General features: G+C 38.8%; 1 protein-coding gene across 1 annotated transcript in view; it reads right to left on the bottom strand.

The window, feature by feature from the left end:
* The window catches only part of sh3tc2 (SH3 domain and tetratricopeptide repeats 2), a 92,175-nt gene extending 82,563 nt beyond the window's left edge, over positions 1-9,612 (bottom strand). Inside the window, exon 1 of the mRNA XM_034181153.1 lies at positions 9,397-9,612. The gene's annotated coding sequence lies outside the window, so the exon portion shown is untranslated. The remainder of the gene's footprint in view (positions 1-9,396) is intronic.
* Between the last annotated feature and the right edge of the window lie 13,716 nt (positions 9,613-23,328).

Genomic DNA, 23,328 nt, shown 5'->3' with positions numbered 1-23,328 from the left:
TTGTATCAACATAATAAGAGTGTTCAAGAGTCAGCAAGACTCCACCAAGACCTTCCCCGGGACCTGCCAAGATTTGATAGTAGTGGCGCCGTAATGGTCAAAAAGTATATTTGTCGAATGGGGCTTTAGAATGAGTTGTGGTCAAGCACTTTCCTGGTGGAATGACGGTGTGTTGAGATACAGTACAAACTGATTGCAGCATAGACCACCAAAAACTTAGTCTCAAGTCCAGTGCAGAATTGTTCTGGATTTATAGGATGCAATCATGAGGTGTACCTTACATGCAAGTTCATGGTGAATCTATACCCTTGCTTGGACACACACTGAAGCTGAATTGAAAAAAACAAATTAAAAAAATATTGAATAAAACAATACCTCAAGTCAAATCAAGAAGTTTATTTGTCACATGTATAGTTGCACATGTACAAAACATAGTGAAATGTAGCCCTGAATCACTCCTGAGGATATGCATTGGCTTAATTAACTACACAGTTAAAACTAAAAGCATGATAAAATAAATATCAATCCAGCAAAATAGGTGTGGTGGTGTTTTCCATCACAAAAACAAATGTGCAAATAGTATCTGGGTGTAAGACATGTAAAGCACATCAACATTGGTGGCTGATCTCTGCTGACATGCTCTGACGCTTTGGTTAACTGTTAACTCACCTGAAAACCTCTTTCTTGTATCCATTATCGACTCTGATTGTTTATTTCATATTATGCCAAAACCACACCCATGACTAATTAAGAAAATAAATACTACCCCTTTTGCTTTCTGCGTGATATTTTATATTGAGAATACAGCAGTGTAAATAGCAAATATTTGTTGCCACTTGACCTGGTGACCTTCCACACAAATGGTTAGTGTATGGACATTTACATTGCCAAGTGAGAAGGGGAAAAAAAATCCACTGTCATTTTTCAGATCACACCTGATCGTGGTCGACTGGCGCTTTAAACCTATATAATCCCAGGCAGTGATACACAACAAGGCAAGAACACCCATCTGGGGGTAGGTCGATTGCAGGAATAAGAACAGCTCAGCCCTAATATTTGGGGCTCTTCTGTTGCAGTCGGTGCATGCAATGTTTTGCTCTTGGAAGACCCCAGCGCTGCCTTAGCTGACTCTGTTCTCAGTGCAGGCATCTATCTCTCATGTGAACTAACTAAATGACAACTCTATTATAGAGTGAAATCAGCTCTACTGTCTTGTCAAATCATGTTTTTCAACTCCAATAAGAATCATTCACAGCATGATTTGATTCATTCACAGCTGAGTTGATTTTACATTATGACATAATTGATTTAGCACTGTGATAAAGTATACTTAACTCTGTTTGGACTGGGACCAAATCTTATCCTGGCAAAGTATATTTTACTCTGCAAAATTTACTGTGTATGACAGTGGTGAGATGTGCAGTAGGAATGACAGATTCATTCAAGGTGGAGGTGAGATTAAAGCAAGGATCCGCTCTGAGTCCTTTCTTGTTAGCAATGGTGATGGACAGGTTGACTGATGAGATCAGACAGGAGTCTCCATGGACTATGATGTTTTCAGATGGCATTGTGATCTGTAGTGAGCGTAGAGAACAGGTTGAGTCTAGCCTCAACCTGTTAGAGGCTAGACTCAGGTGGAGATATACTCTGGAGAGCAGGGGAATGAAAGTCAGTTGGAGTAAGATTAAGTACATGTGTGTGAATGAGAGGGAGCCCAGTAGAATAGTGTGGTTACAAGGAGTAAAAATGGTGAGAGAGAAAGCCGGAGCATCTGGAGGGAACCCACCCGAACACTGGGAGAACATGCAAACTCTACACAGAAAGCCCCAAATGGAAAGGGATCCTGGGACCTTCTTGTTGTGAGGCAACAGCACTAACTACTATGCCATTGTGCCTTTCTCCACCAACTGTGGGTGGAGAAAGGTGGCAGGAGTGATTTGTGATTGAAGAATATCTGCAAGAGTGAAGGGGAAGGTTTACAAGACAGTAGAGAGACCAGCTATGTTGTACGGCTTAGACACAGTGGCACTAACACAAAGACAGGAGACAGAGCTGGAGGTGGCAGAGCTGAAGATGTTGAGATTCTCTTTGGGAGTGGTGAGAATGGACAGGATTAGGAATTAACATATCAGAGGGACAGCTCAGGTGGGATGGTTTGGAGACAAAGTCAGAGAGGCGAGATTGAGATGGTTTGGACATGTGCAGAGGAGGGACCCAGGGTATGAATGAATGAATGAATGAATTTATTCGGGACACACAGACCCAAAATAACAAATAGGCAGGGTATATAGGCAGAAGGATGCTGAGGATGGAGCCACCAGGCAGGACGAGAACAGGGAGGCCAAAGAGGAGGTTTACGGATGTGGTGAGGGAGGACATGCAGGTGGTGGGTGTGACAGAGGAAGTTAAAAATGACTGGGAAACGATTGATCTGCTGTGCGACCCCTAACGGGAGCAGCCGAAAGACAAAGAAGAAGAAGGTATCTGATTTATTTGTCACTGTCAGTAATTCTTAGCTAATAAAAATGGGTTTTCATGACTCTAAAATCATCTAAAATCAACTAAAAAATCAACTCAAATCAGTCTGAGTTGACCTGTCTAACATTACTCAGAATATGGGTCCATAAGAAGATATGCTGAGAATTTACTGATATATTAGTCATCAGACAGTCCCTTGAGGATAACAGATGTGACACTGCCAAACAGAATGTGTTTGGATCTATTTATACCTGATTAATCACTGTTACGATACATGTTGGTGAGGGTTATCCTGCCAAACATTGACTGGAGGCATATTACATGTTAAAAATAATACAATTAGTCACAATGAGTGGTGCTGACTGGTGAAATTCTAGGTGTTGGCTCATGAAGACACTGTTGTATGCTGGGATTCAATGTTACAATAAAGCAAGTGTAGGCTGGATCAAATGACCAGAACATTTAGCCACTGAGATGGTCAACACTGGTGAAGTTTTGCCATGTAAAGTCCATTATACGAGGTCTGTGATAAAACTAACATACCTTTTTATTTTTTTCAAAAACTATATGGATTTGAATCACGTGCGATTACATCAGACAACCTTGAACCCTCGTGCGCATGAGTGAGTTTTTACACGCCTGTCAGTTACGTCATTCGCCTGTGGGCTGGCTTTGAGTGAGGAGTGGTCCACCCCTCCCGTTGGAATCTCTTTGTCTGACAACTTCCTGAGAGACTGACGCTTTGCTTGATCAAAATTTTTTCCAAAACTGTGAGGCACATCGAAGTGGACATCATTCGAGAAATTCAGCTGGTTTTCTGTGAAAATTTTAACGGCTGATGAGAGATTATGGATTGTTGCTGTCGCTTTAAGGACTGCCCACAGAGCGGGACGTCGCAACGCGCCCTGAGCCGCCACTGTCTGCCTGTTTGGAGCTGAAAGCTTCCAAATTTAAGCCTCTGTTGACCCAGGACGTCGTGAGAGAACAGAGAACTTTCAGAAGAGGGAGGGATCAGCAGTTTATCCGGACATTCCACTGTTAAAGGAGATTTTGTAATGAAAGAAAGTGCGGACAGGTCCGCGCGTCGGGATGCAGCCGGCGCGGTGCGGCGGCACAGTAAAAACACCTCCGTGTTGATAACCATTTGTAAAAACCAGGCGGCTTTTGATGGCTTTCAGTTGAGTGAGTATCTGAGAAATTGTTTAACAGCTGGACATGTTCCAACTTCTCCTTAAGGTTTCCAACGGAGGTGTTTTTCCTGTGGCGGCGCACGGCGCCAGCTGCGTCCCGACGCGCGGACCCATCTGCACTTTCTTTCATTACAAAATCTCCTTTAACAGTGGAATGTCTGGATAAACTGCTGATCCCAACCTCTTCTGAAAGTTCTCTGCTCTCTCACAACATCCTGGGTCAACAGAGGCTTAAATTTGGAAGCTTTCAGCTCGAAACAGGCAGACAGCGGCGGCTCAGGGCGCGTCGCGACGTCCCGCTCCGTGGGCAGTCCTTAAAGCGACAGCAATAGTCCATAATCTCTCATCAGCCGTTAAAATTTTCACAGAAAACCAGCTGAATTTCTTGAATGATGTCCACTTCGATGTGCCTCACAGTTTTGGAAAAAATTTTGATCAAGCAAAGTGTCAGTCTCTCAGGAAGTTCTCAGACAAAGAGATTCCGACGGGAGGGGTGGACCACTCCTCACTCAAAGCCAGCCCACAGGCGAATGACGTAACCGACATGCGTAACTCACGCATGCCCACGAGGGTTCAAGGATGTCTGATGTAATCGCACGTGATTCAAATCCATATAGTTTTTGAAAAAAATAAAAAGGTCCAATACTTTTCTAACAGACCTCATATATATATATATATATATATATATATATATATATATATATATATATATATATATATATTGGTAGTGTGTACACTGTCAAATTTAATAAAGCCATTACTTGATATCACATCACTTTGTTCACTGTCGGACTTGTGAAACATTTTGTAAAACACCTCAACCTTCCAGTATATTGCATGTCATTAACATACCACTGAATGTGTTTGTTGCTGGTAAATATCACCTGGTAAATAAATCCCTCCTTTTCATTTGGAGAACCTATTTATAGAAAACAAAGACTGGCTTCACAAAATTCTTAAAATATTTGACAGAATGCTGTAAGCCTTCTTGAGGCACAATAAAACATCCCAATGTATTAGTACAGTACAATAATATTAAGTGTTACAAAATGTCATGAGATGCAGTAGCTGGGAAATATGTTAATTTACATACATACATACATCTTCAGCCACTTATCCGGGATGAGGTCGTGGAACATGTTAAATTAGTTATCTGAAATTGTAGGCTCACAGTAATTTCTGCCACAAATAATTTCAATGCCTGTTTTATATTAAATTATAACTACATGAATTAATGCTATGGTGTTTTTTTATATTTGCGACCAAGAAAATGCATAGTATTTTCTATATTCCTTTTTTTATTCAACACCAAACTACATGCATTACTGTTTCTAAGGCTTTGTGAAACAAATGAGTATGAAGTGCATGCCGCTGCCTCCACAAACACAAACAAACAAACAAAAAAAAACACTGCATCCAGCAACTTTAGTCAAAGAGGACCACTTTTTTATGCACCAGCTCTGAGTGCTTTTAAGTTTGAACTTTTCAGAAACACACTGTGACATCATATGACATTCACTCAAACAGGAAGAGAGGATGAGAGGATTATTCTTGTTGATTTGTCACTCAAAATCTATAACAATTGAAAGGTAAAAATTCATCTGTGATAGCAAATTGGTTGGATGCTTGGTGCTGACTGAGGGTGAGTACTTTTAATCATGTACATTAAAAAGCTTGTCATCAGCTGTTTATTGTCTTCATAGAATCAAATCCTAGTTCTACCCTCACCTACACAGTAACTTTTACAGAGCAAAATAAACTTCCAGAAGTACATTTGGTCCCACTCCAAACAGAGTTAAATAAACTCTATCACGGTGTTAAATCAACTCTATCATGCTGTGAATGACTGTTGTTCCAGTTGAAAAACGATTTGACAAGGTGACTGAGCTGATTTCAAACTATAATAGAATTTATTTAACTCTTGTTGGAGTGGGATCTATTGTAGTCCATGTAGAGCGCAGTTTACTCTACAAAATTTCCTCTGTACCCATTGAAAACACTGCTGGGATGAACCATGACTGGGTGCTCTCTCAGAACTTTTCTGCCAGGAATAAAACAAACAAACAAAAAAAAACTATGTGGACATGGGGCTGGAGGCTGCAGAAAATTATGCATTTATTTAAACAAAACTTGGTTTGCAAGAAAATTGTTTTGACAGTTTTGATCATTTTCATAGTTTTGATATGCTGGTACATCATTTAGATTAGAATAGATTAGATTAGATAGAACTGTATTAATCCCTTGGGAAGACTCCCTCAGGGAAATTGAGGTTCGAGCAGCATTGGACAGTAGCACACAGGGTAAGAGCACACAGAGTATCAAAAGAAGTAAGAAACAATTTGCAAAAATTAAATATAAATATCACAACTCCTAGCATACTGGCTACAACTGCTCCTCTCCTTTCCATACTCTGTCTTCCTGTTACGCCTCCTCCCCCAAGTGAGTTGTTGTACAGTCTGATGGCTTGAGGGTCACAAGAGTTTTTCACTCTGTTGGTCCTGCATTTGGGAAGGAGCAGTCTGTGGCTGAAGAGGCTCCTCTGGTTGCTGATGATGGTGTGCAGAGGGTGACTGGCATCATCCACAATGTCCAGCGGTTCGTCCAGTGTTCTCTTCACCAGCTAAAGCTAAATGTGCTGCATTAACTTCATTTTTATACCTATATTATTTTTATTTAACCTTTATTTAACCAGGTTAGTCCTGTCGGAATGTTCCATGATGCTCACCCAAATGTCCTCAGACCATTTAACGTTACAAACTGGATTTGACCTGACTGCTTTGCATGCAGTCTAACATAAAAACAAGTGCTTCATATCTGTCTGGGACAAACCAGGGTGTCTGATGGAATGTTCCGTTATTGCTTATCATGCTGCCACAAACAAGTTCATCACAAAGTTTTGATATGACACATGGTCCTTGAACAAACAACACAATCCCAAGCCGATGCACCAGTATTGCAGCCAATCACATAATCCCATTGATACACAACAGGGGAAGAACACCTACATGGGGGTAGGTCGATTGCAGGAATAAGAACAGCTCAGCCCTAATATGGGGGGCTCTTATATTGCGGTCGGTGCATGCAACAGTTTGCTCCTGGAAGACCCCACGTTGTCTTAGTTGACTCTGTTCTCAGTGCAGGCATCTATCTCAATGCAACATCTGTTTTTTGAGGTCTGTCTCCTGTCAGTTATTGAGTTCATTCACCACATAAAACTACCGGGTGAGGTTCAGGCAGACAGAAAAACCCCAACAGTCTCATTGAGATCGAGACCTCTTTTGCAAGGGACACCTGGACAATTCTAAAGTTTCCAATTCACCTAACCTGCATGTCTTTAAATGTAGGAAGAAAGCTACACAAACATGGAGAGAACATGCAAACTCTACACAGAAAGGCTACAGGTGGAAATCGAACCCATGACCTTCTTGCTGTGAGGCAATAGTGCTAACCACTAACCCACCGTGTTGCCCAAGCACTTGTAAATCACTTATACGTAAATCAAACGTGTTGTGTCAGATCAATGTCCATACTCAGTGTAATGCTCTTGGTTTGTGTAAAAGCCTACTTCATGATGTTGCAATGAACATAGTGTCCTGAAAGTCTATATGGTTCATAAGACCAGCTATCAACCTGATACATTAATTCTTTCATGCCTTTGTTTTCATTTTTCAATATTAATGTCTCTTTTACTAATAAGTTTAATTCAACTTGGTGGAAGGGAGGTGCAAGGACCAATGAAAAATCCATTAGTTTTTGGTGCAGCTCTGGATATGGAGAAATTCAAATATCAGCACTCAGGGTCAAAGGCCAACAACTGAGATGGAAGATCAGTAATCATGATTAAAGATGAACAGGAGTCAAGGTCAAGATCAAGGATGACTGATCAGAATTCAACATTAGGATTAGAGGTCAGCAATCAGAATCGAAGATCGACAATCTGGATAAAAGATCAATTATCAAGATCAAAGACTAGAAATCAGGAGTAAAGATTAAAAATATGATCAACGGGGAGTAATCTGTGATCAGGAACAAAGACAAGAATCACATCTTGGCACTGCAAAACAAAGATGAGTGATCAGGCTCAAAGGTTTGTGTTCATAATCTGTCCATAAATATAATGTGGTCCAGAACCAGATAGTGATCTGGATGTGATATAGAAAAAGGTATTTTCAGGCAGGACTAGAGTGGTCAATTAATTGGAATTGGTCTGTTATTAATTTACAGTAAATCACAGGGGACTGTGGAGACTTGGTAAAGTTATACAATATTGTCCTTTTAGTTTTATATATATTCTCTATCACTTAATATTAGAAGTCCTGTTACTCTTCTTTTTGTTTGCTTAAATTGTCAACCTGTCAATCATTCATTTTAGAGGGATATTTGTATTTTATTTCCTCTCCCAAAGCTAAAGAGCAGCTCACTGTTCATTTTATGGCTTCTGCAGGTACAAAATTACCATCAAGTGGCATTTCCACTGAAGTGTGGAAATACTGCAAACTTCTTTTAAGTTTGTTTTATGAGAACAATACATACATTCTTAATAAAGACAGGCCCATCATGTTACATTATAGAGAGCAGCTCTCTGTGCATGACGCATCATGTGACACGTTGTTGTGTGAAGCAAAGCTCATCTTCTTTTTGTGGCGGTTGAATGGTCGTGATTGTGCTACGTGAGGTGTAAAGCAGTAAACAGCCACAAAGCGTGTCAGGACAGATCCTTCTAACGCTCTTAAGACTCGTCACAACCTCGTCATCAGTCTAATCTAATAAACAGACTGCCCGAGGCTGATACATCCGGTCACGTTGGACCGCTGCGCCACAATCTGCACAAGAACCGGCACTCATCTCCGGTGTCAGAGTGCAAATAAAAACAGTGCAATCTGATTTTTGTTATCAATGCTGGATACATCAGAGATCAGTTTTAACACCTGCACTTCCAGCGGTTGTTTTCTGGAACAAGGAGAACCAGAACCACTCCTCTGTCACTAAAGACATGTCAAGCCAGACTCAAACATATGCATTGCCTTTAGATGACAGGAGGAGCATAGAACCTCTTTGCAAAGCTGCACTTGTGACACTCAGCAGCCCGTGACAATAACCTTCACTAATAAGAAACATATGGTGTCAGCAGCGTCTGCTCGCATGGCATGCAGCGGACGCTTTAAGAGTTCGCGCCCATGTGTCTGCATAGATTTTCAGTACTTGGAGAAGAAGTTTTCTGCAAAGGGAAATGTGAGACGAGGGGCTTATGGAGTCTAAGTTTAGACGACCCCCCCTGTCAGCTCACTCACATGCCTGAGTGTCTGGCACACAGATCCCTGCAGCAAGATTCCCGAACTGTTTCCTACAGCGACATCTGTGTAAGCCATGTGAAAACAGACTCACTGCTCAGGATTTCTGGGCAGATCGGTTGTATGTACACAAGTTGCCGATCGTTCATTGGTTTATTAAATGAATCACAATGAAGGATTTTAAGAATTCCTGCCCTTCACACCTACAATATAATTATCAAAACAGAACAGCTTGGACTCACTACAGGACAGTCGCTGAGCGTATCAACGCTTTACTCTTCATTCCGTCGCTGCCCGACTGCCAACTTTTATGTGACCAAAGTACAAAAAGTGATAACAGAATGAGATTCATGACAGCGCAGCTCAAAATAAATAAAGACAATGGTAACGATAGACGTTAAAAATAGTAAGATATGAAAAAAAAAATCAACTCTTACCTCTGTCTGTCTGCCAGTGTTCTCCCTTGGTTCATTCATGTGTGGCACATTATTTGCATGTGTGTGTGTGTGTGTGTGTGTGTGCTTTTGGAGTTTTGCCATTTAACTCAAGAAATACATCTTGTGAGAGATGACAGGAGACGAAACAGAAAAAGAAAGCGTGCCTGTGGATGTGAGTCTGAGAGCTGTTGTGATTGTCCCAGCCGGCATGCCCGGACTGACTGAGGAAGGTTGCTTTGTAACTCCTCCCATTATGACTTTTGAAGAAGGGCAAGCCCCCCCCTTTTTTTTTTTTGCTCACAACCCTTTTCCCACAAACACTCATCCTCTTTCTGTTTTTTGGAAACAAGAGAACTGAGGCCACAAACACGTTGTAATCTACCTCTTAATTCCTCTTTGGCAGTTTGCACCACTTCTTCCCATAAAGAGCAGCGCTGTAAACAAAGTGCATTTCCTTATTGTACAACACCAGTCCCACGAGTTTGCTTTGACACATTTACAACATGATGCTAATCGCCCAGGTTGTGTAACACCCGCACTCATTGTACCTACAAAGATCCTTCATACTTCCACTGAGCTGTGACGGAAAAACAATGTGTACAATTCTTTATTATCGTTGCTCTTGTTCTCTCTGGGTCAGGCCTATCCCTGTCTGTGTGCATGGTGATAATCATAAGTAGTGTTTGGATCCTTGTTCTTGTTTTGTTTTCATTTGTCTGAATACCAAGTGAAATATCAACTCTGGAACTCATCATTTATCCAGAGTCCAGAGGACACCATGATAAAGTCACCGTGAACACAGAATATCAATTATCCACATGCAATTGGCTGTGCAGTGCTGCAGGATACAAACCATTTATTCTGCGCTATTTGGAAAGAAAAAAAAAAAATACATCAAGAAGGACAACTCAGAGAGTGGTACAGTTCACATTTTTACTGTTCAGCTATATTTTGTAAGTTTCCTCCTTGTTATTTTCTCTTCATGGTTTCTGTTTGTTTTCTCTTTCTGTTAGACTTCCTCTGGCACTCTTATTCTGACGTATCCTCTATGTTCTCTTTGTATAACCTAACTTCCTATGGTCTTCCAGGTTGAAGGGTCTCTGCAGTTCTGTGTGTAACTTTTTAATGATTTTTACATATGCTGTTAGAGCATTCCCTTGTCATGAGGTTGTCTAGCTTCATGCTTTTGTGTTATTTCCTCATGTACACATTTGTGTTTTTGACTTATGCTGCCTTTAAGTGTTCACTGATTTTTGTGGTTGCCTGCCTTTCCTGGATTTGGTCACTTGTAATGTTTGTTAACTGTGCATTAAATCTTTGCTTGTACTTTTGGATTACTCTTCTGCTGCTCCCTCACAGAACACTGACACTGATTGGACTGATATCCAGTGTTTCAGACTTCTGTCAGTGAAAGCAACTAAGTGAACTGTATCATGCATGCAAGACTGTTGAACTGGTGCTGTGACATTATTGATTGCTACTTGTTCAATAAAGCCAGCTTTTGCTCACCTACATTGTTCTCTGCACTGAGGTCCCCTATCAGAGAATTCAAAACCCATGGCATGTAGCTACAGGCATAGGACTAAATGATTCTAAACATATCCCAATAGGTTTTTATATATATAGCTACTTGAAATCAAGGGGTGTTTTGTGCTCAGCCTGTATATGGTTCTGTGTGGCATGGACATCTGCTCAATTTAGACCAAAATTGTGCCTCTTAACTGATACTTTTTCATATTTAAGCTTCATAGATCCAAAGGATCCAAAAGACCTAGGATGGAATTTTGCCAAACATTGTACGTGACAACAAAATACTTTATTATCACAATCAACATTTTTGTTTAAACTCAAAACAAAATCTCCTGAGGTAGAGGGCTGACAAAGCACAGTACGAGGGTGTGCTGCTCTGTGTTGTGTGACACAGCGCTGCTTTTACAGACAGAGAGTAGATTTTGATGACTCTGCGTGCACAGCAGTCAGTGCGTGCGGGAGAGAAAAAAAGCTTGAGTACCGATCTTTTTACATGAGGATCGTTCAATATCAATACCAGCGTTGGTATCGATATTATCGATATTAGGATCGATCCGCCCACCTCTACCCGGTGTGCAGTTGAGCATTTTGCATGGCTGTCAACTGTTGTCAGCATGATGTTCATCATGTTCATGTTGTCAGCAAGATGTTGTCAGCATATATGCTGACATCGGTGGGTGAGTGTGAATGGGTGAATGAGAAGCATCATTGTAAAGCACTTTGAGCATGTGCTTCAGATGGAAAATTGCAGTCCATGTATTCTTTAACTTTTGGACTGATGATGACAAGATGGTGACTCTTGCCAATGAAAAAAGTGGAAATCCATTTTATATTTATTGTTTTTCTAATGGTAACACAAACACACATTTCTGAATGCAAAATGCAAAACACAAATGCTAAATGTGAATGGCATGTTGTGCATACGTGTAGAAATTTGCAGGAATATGCAGAGAATATGAGGCTTTTAGTTTGATGTCATACGAAATGTGACATGAGACAATGTTGAACTAACACACAACATTTCCTCCATGTTTGAACCATGTTTAATAATTGACTTCAAAATGTTTGAGCAGATCCGTTATTACCCTGAATTTACCCTTGGAAGTGAAAGGTCATGTTATCAATATAAAGGTGTCATATTACTGTTTAATAGTAACCATACATGTATCTATTACCAATTCCTTGGAATCTGTATTCTAATAGCCAAGTGACTGCTGTGTGTGTGTGTGTGTGTGTGTGTGTGTGTGTGTGTGTGTGTGTGTGTGTGTGTGTGTGTGTGTGTGTGTGTGTGTGTGTGTGTGTGTGTGTGTGTGTGTGTGTGTGTGTGCGGAGTGTGTATGGCTTTGATCATGCAAAAACCAGGGAGAGCTGACATTTGCTGTTTGGTATGCTTATGTGTTTTGGGTCAAGGATGAACGCTGCGATTACGGAAAGTTGATAGGACAAATATTTTGGAGAAATTAGCCATTTTAGCTAACCAATAAACAATGGATGTTGTGCTGAAAATGTGCTATGGGAGTTTGGGGTTTTGGGGTTTTAAATGTTATTGTGGTTTATGTTAGTTTAACAGTGTTATTAGTGTTATTGATTGATTGTGTTTTGTAGCTCAGTTGGTTTAGTCAGTTTAGATATGTCTCATGTTGCTATTACCATGAGTGACTAAAGTTTCATGTTGGGACCAAGAGTGAAATGTGTAGTGGTTTAATGTCTTCTGCCACTGTCTTTGTTTGTCAAATTAAAAGCACCTGCTTACAGCAGCTGTACATGCGTGCGTGCTGCTAATTACTTTCTGGACTCACATGCCATTCCAGCAGGGGGCAGTAAGTCATATTTATATTAAAAGCGTGATGTAAGTGCATAATTGTAAATATGTTAAAAATACATGATGACAGAAGAAAGTGAAAACACATTTACATTGTGGTCTATTTAAAAATCAAATGACAAAATAGAAGTCGAAATAAATTATTAATAATAATAATAATAGTGTCTATGATAACAAGTACCTAAACAATTTTTAAATACATTAAGACAGTAAATTAACATTAAAAAACATAAAAAAAAAATTTATATTAAAACATGTGTTTCTTCCCACCCATTGACAGGCACCATTGTAACATGATAATCAATGTTATTGATTCATTCATTCTGTTATATTTTTCTATTGTTTCTATTTCTGTTGTATTTTTGAAATTTGACAAATTCTGACAAATGTACTTTTGCTCTGTATTAACTGAAATATTCAATCATTTTGGGTCCAAGTAATGCAGAATTCTTATTATTTTTCACCGTTTTATATTTCATAATAATTAATTCTCAAGTCTTGATGGTGAAATTCTGATTGAACCAATGCAGTGTTTATTCAACTAATAAATTTAAGTGAATACAAGACAAAGTGCTGACTCACCATACCTTTACATGTGTGTCAGCAATGGGTCCAAGTTTTGACCTTGGTATGTGTCCTTGAATTTTACCCCCCCCCCACCAAACCACACACACACACACACACACACACACACACAAAATCAAATCACTTTGTTCTTAAAATATCCCAAATCAGACAGAAAAATCTTAGAATTATTTTTTGCTCGTAAATGGATGCACACAACAGACAGAAAACACTATGTCCTGCATGTCCTATCACCTATGGATTAAAATAAAATGTGTGTTAGAGTGTGACAAACAGAGGGTAAAGACAAACAATGGTGTGAGTTTTGAATTACAGTCAATTAGGAGCAGGAATAGGTGGAGACAGCATTGTGTGGTGTTACAGGTTGGACTGCATATTACATCTCTTTGTTAGTGTCTGCGTGGCTATGTGATTGGACAAAGAGCATGCAGTGAATGCAGCATACTGCTGATCAGTGCTGCAGATAGTGGACAGTGTCTGACTGTGACGGACAAACAAAAGACACACTGCCTCCAATAGAAACTGTTGGACTGGCTGATTCGACCCAACAATGGCCCAGTGCATTAAGGCCGGATTAAAAGACAAACTGCTCTTCACCATCATGATGTCAACACTACTTTGCTTGCTTTCTTTAATTGATACCATGTAGATATTCTAAACCACCCATATGTTTATTGAAATGAGTAATATTTTTTGTCTAAAGTGTGCAGTGTGAATCAAAAATGTGATGCAGAAACTTTTGTGAAGTAAAACATTTGGTATCAAAATGGTAGACTGTCATAATGTTTAATCAAGTTGACCAACTCCAACAGTTTATTTATAAAATGGCTGTATAATAGAGCTGATTTAACTATGACAGAGTTGATTTAACACTACAATATGATAGAGCTGATTTAACTATGACAGAGTTGATTTAACACTACAATATGATAGAGCTGATTTAACTATGACAGAGTTGATTTAACACTACAGTATGATAGAGCTGATTTAACTATGACAGAGTTGATTTAACACTACAGTATGATAGAGCTTATTTAACTATGACATTATTGATTTAACACTATAGGAGGCTTGATTTAACACTAGCACAGAGTTGATTTAACACAATGCCAGAGCTCATTTAGCACTATGATTGAGCTGGATTAACATTATGATATCATTGATTTAACACGATGATAGAACTGATTTGACACTCTCTATTGTACTGACTTTTGCAATACTCTGGCTTCATGGTGATGATGGTAATAACTTAGAGAGAGGGGGAAACATGTATATGTATGTATGTATATATGTATGCGTATATATATGTGTATGCGTGTGTGTATGTATGTATCAGACCGGGAGTGACATGTTTAGCCGCATGTTCTCCTTGAATTGCTGGCTGTATGAGTGGTGTCCAAAAAATGAGGTGGGCTTCATAGATAATTGGCAAAGCTTCTGGGGAAAACCTGGTCTTGTTAGGAGAGATGGCATCCATCCCACTTTGGATGGAGCAGCTCTCATTTCTAGAAATCTGGCCAATTTTCTTAATCCTCCAAACCGTGACTATCCAGGGTTGGGACCAGGAAGCAGAGTTGTAGTCTTACACACCTCTCTGCAGCTTCTCTCCCCCTGCCATCCCCTCATTACCCCATCCCCGTAGAGACGGTGCCTGCTCCCAGACTACCAATAACCAGCAAAAATCTATTTAAGCATAAAAATTCAAAAAGAAAAAATAATATAGCACCTTCAACTGCACCACAGACTAAAACAGTTAAATGTGGTCTATTAAACATTAGGTCTCTCTCTTCTAAGTCCCTGTTGGTAAATGATATAATAATTGATCAACATATTGATTTATTCTGCCTTACAGAAACCTGGATACAGCAGGATGAATATGTTAGTTTAAATGAGTCAACACCCCCGAGTCACACTGTCAGAATGCTCGTAGCACGGGCCGAGGCGGAGGATTAGCAGCAATCTTCCATTCCAGCTTATTAATTAATCAAAAACCCAGACAGAGCTTTAATTCATTTGAAAGCTTGACTCTTAGTCTTGTCCATCCAAATTGGAAGTCCCAAAAACCAGTTTTATTTGTTGTTATCTGTCGTCCTCCTGGTCGTTACTGTGAGTTTCTCTGTGAATTTTCAGACCTTTTGTCTGACTTAGTGCTTAGCTCAGATAAGATAATTATAGTGGGCGATTTTAACATCCACACAGATGCTGAGAATGACAGCCTCAACACTGCATTTAATCTATTATTAGACTCTGTTGGCTTTGCTCAAAAAGTAAATGAGTCCACCCACCACTTTAATCATATCTTAGATCTTGTTCTGACTTATGGTATGGAAATAGAAGACTTAACAGTATTCCCTGAAAACTCCCTTCTGTCTGATCATTTCTTAATAACATTTACATTTACTCTGATGGACTACCCAGCAGTGGGGAATAAGTTTCATTACACTAGAAGTCTTTCAGAAAGCGCTGTAACTAGGTTTAAGGATATGATTCCTTCTTTATGTTCTCTAATGCCATATACCAACACAGTGCAGAGTAGCTACTTAAACTCTGTAAGTGAGATAGAGTATCTCGTCAATAGTTTTACATCCTCATTGAAGACAACTTTGGATGCTGTAGCTCCTCTAAAAAAGAGAGCTTTAAATCAGAAGTGCCTGACTCCGTGGTATAACTCACAAACTCGTAGCTTAAAGCAGATAACCCGTAAGTTGGAGAGGAAATGGCATCTCACTAATTTAGAAGATCTTCACTTAGCCTGGTAAAAGAGTCTGTTGCTCTATAAAAAAGCCCTCCGTAAAGCTAGGACATCTTTCTACTCATCACTAATTGAAGAAAATAAGAACAACCCCAGGTTTCTTTTCAGCACTGTAGCCAGGCTGACAAAGAGTCAGAGCTCTATTGAGCTGAGTATTCCATTAACTTTAACTAGTAATGACTTCATGACTTTCTTTGCTAACAAAATTTTAACTATTAGAGAAAAAATTACTCATAACCATCCCAAAGATGTATCATTATCTTTGGCTGCTTTCAGTGATGCCGGTATTTGGTTAGACTCTTTCTCTCCGATTGTTCTGTCTGAGTTATTTTCATTAGTTACTTCATCCAAACCATCAACATGTTTATTAGACCCCATTCCTACCAGGCTGCTCAAGGAAGCCCTACCATTATTTAATGCTTCGATCTTAAATATGATCAATCTATCTTTGTTAGTTGGCTATGTACCACAGGCTTTTAAGGTGGCAGTAATTAAACCATTACTTAAAAAGCCATCACTTAACCCAGCTATCTTAGCTAATTATAGGCCAATCTCCAACCTTCCTTTTCTCTCAAAAATTCTTGAAAGGGTAGTTGTAAAACAGCTAACTGATCATCTGCAGAGGAATGGTCTATTTGAAGAGTTTCAGTCAGGTTTTAGAATTCATCATAGTACAGAAACAGCATTAGTGAAGGTTACAAATGATCTTCTTATGGCCTCGGACAGTGGACTCATCTCTGTGCTTGTTCTGTTAGACCTCAGTGCTGCTTTTGATACTGTTGACCATAAAATTTTATTACAGAGATTAGAGCATGCCATAGGTATTAAAGGCACTGCGCTGCGGTGGTTTGAATCATATTTGTCTAATAGATTACAATTTGTTCATGTAAATGGGGAATCTTCTTCACAGACTAAAGTTAATTATAGAGTTCCACAAGGTTCTGTGCTAGGACCAATTTTATTCACTTTATACATGCTTCCCTTAGGCAGTATTATTAGACGGTATTGCTTAAATTTTCATTGTTACGCAGATGATACCCAGCTTTATCTATCCATGAAGCCAGAGGACACACACCAATTAGCTAAACTGCAGGATTGTCTTACAGACATAAAGACATGGATGACCTCTAATTTCCTGCTTTTAAACTCAGATAAAACTGAAGTATTGTACTTGGCCCCACAAATCTTAGAAACATGGTGTCTAACCAGATCCTTACTCTGGATTGCATTACCCTGACCTTAGTAATACTGTGAGAAATCTTGGAGTCATTTTGATCAGGATATGTCATTCAAAGCGCATATTAAACAAATATGTAGGACTGCTTTTTTTGCATTTATGCAATATCTCTAAAATCAGAAAGGTCTTGTCTCAGAGTGATGCTGAAAAACTAATTCATGCATTTATTTCCTCCAGGCTGGACTGTTGTAATTCATTATTATCAGGTTGTCCTAAAAGTTCCCTAAAAAGCCTTCAGTTAATTCAAAATGCTGCAGCTAGAGTACTGACGGGGACTAGAAGGAGAGAGCATATCTCACCCATATTGGCCTCTCTTCATTGGCTTCCTGTTAATTCTAGAATAGAATTTAAAATTCTTCTTCTTACTTATAAGGTTTTGAATAATCAGGTCCCATCTTATCTTAGGGACCTCGTAGTACCATATCACCCCAATAGAGCGCTTCGCTCTCAGACTGCAGGCTTACTTGTAGTTCCTAGGGTTTGTAAGAGTAGAATGGGAGGCAGAGCCTTCAGCTTTCAGGCTCCTCTCCTGTGGAACCAGCTCCCAATTCAGATCAGGGAGACAGACACCCTCTCTACTTTTAAGATTAGGCTTAAAACTTTCCTTTTTGCTAAAGCTTATAGTTAGGGCTGGATCAGGTGACCCTGAACCATCCCTTAGTTATGCTGCTATAGACGTAGACTGCTGGGGGGTTCCCATGATGCACTGTTTCTTTCTCTTTTTGCTCTGTATGCACCACTCTGCATTTAATCATTAGTGATCGATCTCTGCTCCCCTCCACAGCATGTCTTTTTCCTGGTTCTCTCCCTCAGCCCCAACCAGTCCCAGCAGAAGACTGCCCCTCCCTGAGCCTGGTTCTGCTGGAGGTTTCTTCCTGTTAAAAGAGAGTTTTTCCTTCCCACTGTAGCCAAGTGCTTGCTCACAGGGGGTCGTTTTGACCGTTGGGGTTTTACATAATTATTGTATGGCCTTGCCTTACAATATAAAGCGCCTTGGGGCAACTGTTTGTTGTGATTTGGCGCTATATAAAAAAATTGATTGATTGATTGATGTATGTACGTATATATATATATATGTGTGTATGTGTGTATGTATATATGTGTATGTATAATATGTATGTATATGTGGGTGTGTATGTATGTATATATACATATATGTATATTTATGTTTACATTTATATAAATATGCAAGTTTATTGATACATAAAAAGACTTTTCCTTTTCTTTCCTCCTTGTTTCCCCTCTTACATCACTTACATCATTGTCACCAGATCAGGGTCGGCAAGTGGGGGTCTGTTGCTCAAAGGTCTCCCCCTTCTGCCAGCAGACTCCAAAACCTTGTCTTTTAATGCAGAGCCTAGGACATTCAGCAAAGGGTGGACCTGTGTCAGGGGGCGACCCCTCTCTGGCAGCAGGTTTACAAAATACTTTGCATCTTTTAATGCACCACACACATGACAAATGGGGAAGGAGGGGAAGGGGAAAAAAAAGAAAGAAAATAATAATAATAATAATGATAATGATAAATTTATAAAAAAGTTAAGGTAATTAAATTAATAAAATAAAATGAATGTAGCCATAATTGTATATATGTATATGTATTATGTGTATACATGTGTGTATAGGTGATGTATGTGTGTATTTTGTGTATGTATGTTCGCATGTATGATGTGTATATATAATATATATATATATATATATATATATATATATATCTATATATATATATATATATATATATATATATATATTGAGACAGAATTACCATCGACACACACAAGAATAGTCCTTTTAAATAGTCATTTTCTGAGTAAATGTGGGGAATTTATTGACATATGAAAATGGCTTAAGGAATGACACCAGCAACATCAATAGCAATTTAAAAAAATGGTAGTAATAATAATAATAGAAATAAAAAAAATAAAATAAAAAAATTTTTTTGATTGACAATAATTATTGTCATTATTACTGTCTATTATGGTGGGAATTGTTTTTTATCATTATTATTATTATTATTATTATTATTATTATTATTATTATAGATACTCATCACTAATATATGATATCAATTACATAGTAATAAAAAAGGAATATTAGTCACACTCGGTAGTCGTAATAACGTATGGGTATTTGGGGGTGGGATTAAATAAGTTCGTCTTCATCCCACCCCTTTTCGGGTTAAGTGCGCGGGTATGTATGCGTGTATGTTTGTATCTCCTGTTCTTTTCAACCCAATGTGGGTAAATGTAGATGTCAAAGAAAGGCTTATTTTGTAAAACTCAAAATAAATGATCATTCAGTCAATATGTATGTATATGTACGTGTATATGTGTGTGTATATATTTATATGCATATATGTAGTATGTATGTGTATATATGTATACATGTGTGTGTGTGTGTGTGTATGTATGTATATGTGTGCGTGTATATATATGTGTATATGTGTAGGGGTATGTATATGTATGTGTAGGTATAAATGTATGTATGTGTATATATATGTAGTGTATATTTATTTATGTGTTAGTGGGTATGTATATAGGTATATATGTGAGTGTGTATATGTCAATCAATCAATCAATCAATTTTTTTTTATATAGCGCCAAATCACAACAAACAGTTGCCCCAAGGCGCTTTATATTGTAAGGCAAGGCCATACAATAATTACAAATTATATGTGTGTGTATAAGTGTATATATGTATATAATGTGTGTGTATGTATGTACGTATACAGGTATATATGCACGGCCCAAGCAGAGGGTCACCCCCTAGAGCCTGGTCTGCTTGAGGTTTCTTCCTAAGAGGGAGTTTTTCCTCACCACAGTTGCCTAGTGCTTGCTCTGGGGGTCGGCAGGGTTAATATGGAGTGACTTGGGCCAAGTTTGCTGTGATTTGGTGCTTTATACATAACATACTTATACATGAATTGAAATGTAATTGAATATTGAAGTGTATGTCTGTGTTGATATGTAGTGTGTTGTGAATTTGTGTATATGTTGTTATGACTGTTAGAATTGTTGGACTCATTCTAGTAGGGGTGGGCGTTGATAAGCTTTGCTTCTGCCCACACCCTTTCGGACTCACAGGCTTGTTTATATAACATTCCTATTATTGGTATGTTTCTGTTCTTTCGGATTTGTGTGTGTGCCGAATAAATCCATTCATTCATTCATTCAATGCCAGAGCTCATTTAGCACTATGATTGAACTGGCTTAACATTATGATAGCACTGATTTAACACAATGATAGAATTGTTTTAACACTATGATATAGCTGATTTAATGCTGTGGGAAACTTGATTTAACACTAGCACAGAGTTGATTTAACACAATTCCAGAGCTCATTTAGCACTATGATTGAGCTGGATTAACATTATGATAGCATTGATTTAACACAATGATAGAATTGTTTTAACACTATGATATAGCTGATTTAATGCTGTGGGAAACTTGATTTAACACTAGCACAGAGTTGATTTAACACAATTCCAGAGCTCATTTAGCACTATGATTGAGCTGGCTTAACATTATGATAGCATTGATTTAACACAATGATAGAATTGTTTTAACACTATGATATAGCTGATTTAACGCTGTGGGAAACTTGATTTAACACTAGCACAGAGTTGATTTAACACAATTCCAGAGCTCATTTAGCACTATGATTGAGCTGGATTAACATTATGATAGCATTGATTTAACACAATGATAGAATTGTTTTAACACTATGATATAGCTGACTTAACGCTGTGGGAAACTTGATTTAACACTAGCACATAGTTGATTTAACACAATGCCAGAGCTCATTTAGCACTATGATTGAGCTGGCTTAACATTATGATAGCATTGATTTAACACGATGATAGAATTGTTTTAACACTATGATATAGCTGATTTAACACTGTGGGAGACTTGATTTAACACTAGCACAGAGATGATTTAAGACTATGCTAGAGCTGATTTCGGACTATGGTAGACTTGATTTAGCACAACGATTGATTGGATTGGTTTAACATTATGATAGCTTTGATTTAACACTATGATAGAGTTAATTTTAACACTATGATAGAGCTGATTTAACACAAAGGTAGATTTAATTTAACTTTATGATACACACTATGATAGAGTTGATTTAACACTATGATGTAGTTGATTTACACTATGGTAAACTTGAGTTAACACTGTAATAGAGCTTCTTTCACAGTATAATAGACATGATTTAACACTATAATCTGGCAAAATTTACTGTGTAATAATATTTAAAAAAATCAGTGCTTTGTTTGGGGCAGCACAATGGATTAGCCTCACAGCAAGAAGGTCATGGGATCGATTCTCACCTGTGGCCTTGCTGTGTGGAGTTTGTGTGTTCTCCCTGTGTTTTTGTGGGTTCTCTCCGGGTGCTCCAGTTTCCTCCAACATCCAAACCACACAGGGTTAGGTGGATTGGAAACCTTAAATTGTCTGTAGGTGTGAGTTTGGGTGTGAATGTTTGTTTGTCTATATGTGGCCCTGTGACAGACTGGCATCCTGTCCAGGGTGTACCCCACCTCACACCCTGTGACTGCTGGGATAGGTCCAGCCCTCCCCCCCTGTGACCCGTAATTGGAGTAAGCGGTTGAAGATGAGTGAGTGAGTGTTTTGTTTTGCATTGGTAACATCTAAGTGTGAGTTAAAGTCTATAATCACGGTGGTGTTATTGACACACAACCTCAAAGACAGAGCTCATAAAATTCCAGCTTAATTTCAAGAACCACGAGCACATACACAAGATAGAAATGCGTTGTTTTGGACATACGCTCTGGATAACAATGACTCATAGGAGCCCTCTGCATATGAGGAGAATTTTTAACTTGCACTATTTTTTAACTATTACTATTCTGATATTATTACTACTATTATTAATATTTAATGGCTAATATTACAAAAAAAAACTTAATTCACCTACCTACAAAACCTCAACCAGCGCTCTACAATAACCAAAATAAAATATTCTCAAATGCCAGAAAAAATAAACATGCATTCATTCATTTGTGCCTCTTATCCAGGTCTGGGTTATGGTGACTAAATAAACAATTATTTATGAATACACATCTCCCAGAATCCTTTGCACTGCAGTGAAGCGAACTCCTCTTCCTGACTACTGCTGGCACAAAGTCAATCATTTCCCTTGTGCTATTTTATTTTAAAAATGTGCCCATGTTCATTTTGTTGCTCACATTCCATCTAGAGAGCAGTGCAGTTTATGTTCATCTTCATCATCCTCAGAACAGTGCACAGCAGCTTCAGATGTTTTGGGTCCAAGCATACAGTGACAGCTGGAGAGGGTGGCCCTATTGTATTTGTCAGGATTTATTTCCTTGATTCTCGCCAAGAAAATAGTAAAAAAAAAAATCTGATCCATTGCTTTTCTCATCCCCTCACAGGAATGTCAGAGGAGCTTTGTGTCATCTGAGGCCTTCTTACTGTATATTCAGCCCAGTATGCCATTATGTCCAAAAGTCTTTTAGTCCACTGGTGTCCAGGGTAAAAAAAGAAGGTGAGATGAGGAGAAAAAGTGGAGAAAAAAGATAGAGGTAATGACATCCAGATTGACGATGAAAGACACAGGGCTTCACCTATAATAACATAATGGTGATAAATGCTAGTTGGCGGGGCCCCCCTTTGTATTTTTGCCTTGGGCCCCAACAGACTCTCGAATCGCCAATGGCTGTATGTTGCTTCAGATAAAATCATGTCCAACATGCATGCAAGAAAATGTGAATAAACTGATGTAAAGAGTTTTCAGGTTTGCTGCTTTCCAGGAGCTGGTCTTCACTGATGATCCAAAGGCTCTGACAGGGAGAAAACTGTGGGGCCTCCTGCCCTGCTGCCTGCAGTGCACAGGAAGGCCAGCTTCCTGTTGTTTTCACCCTATCAGTTTGGAGGACAAAAAATGATTGATACCAGAGCACAATTAGCACTCTGCATATGTCAAGTCCACATGGAACCTGTCCACACCCAGAGTGTGAAG

This window comes from Thalassophryne amazonica, chromosome 11 (assembly GCF_902500255.1).
Source record: "Thalassophryne amazonica chromosome 11, fThaAma1.1, whole genome shotgun sequence".
NCBI classification, from domain to species: Eukaryota; Metazoa; Chordata; class Actinopteri; order Batrachoidiformes; family Batrachoididae; genus Thalassophryne; species Thalassophryne amazonica.
This window is presented reverse-complemented; position numbering and strand designations above follow the sequence as displayed.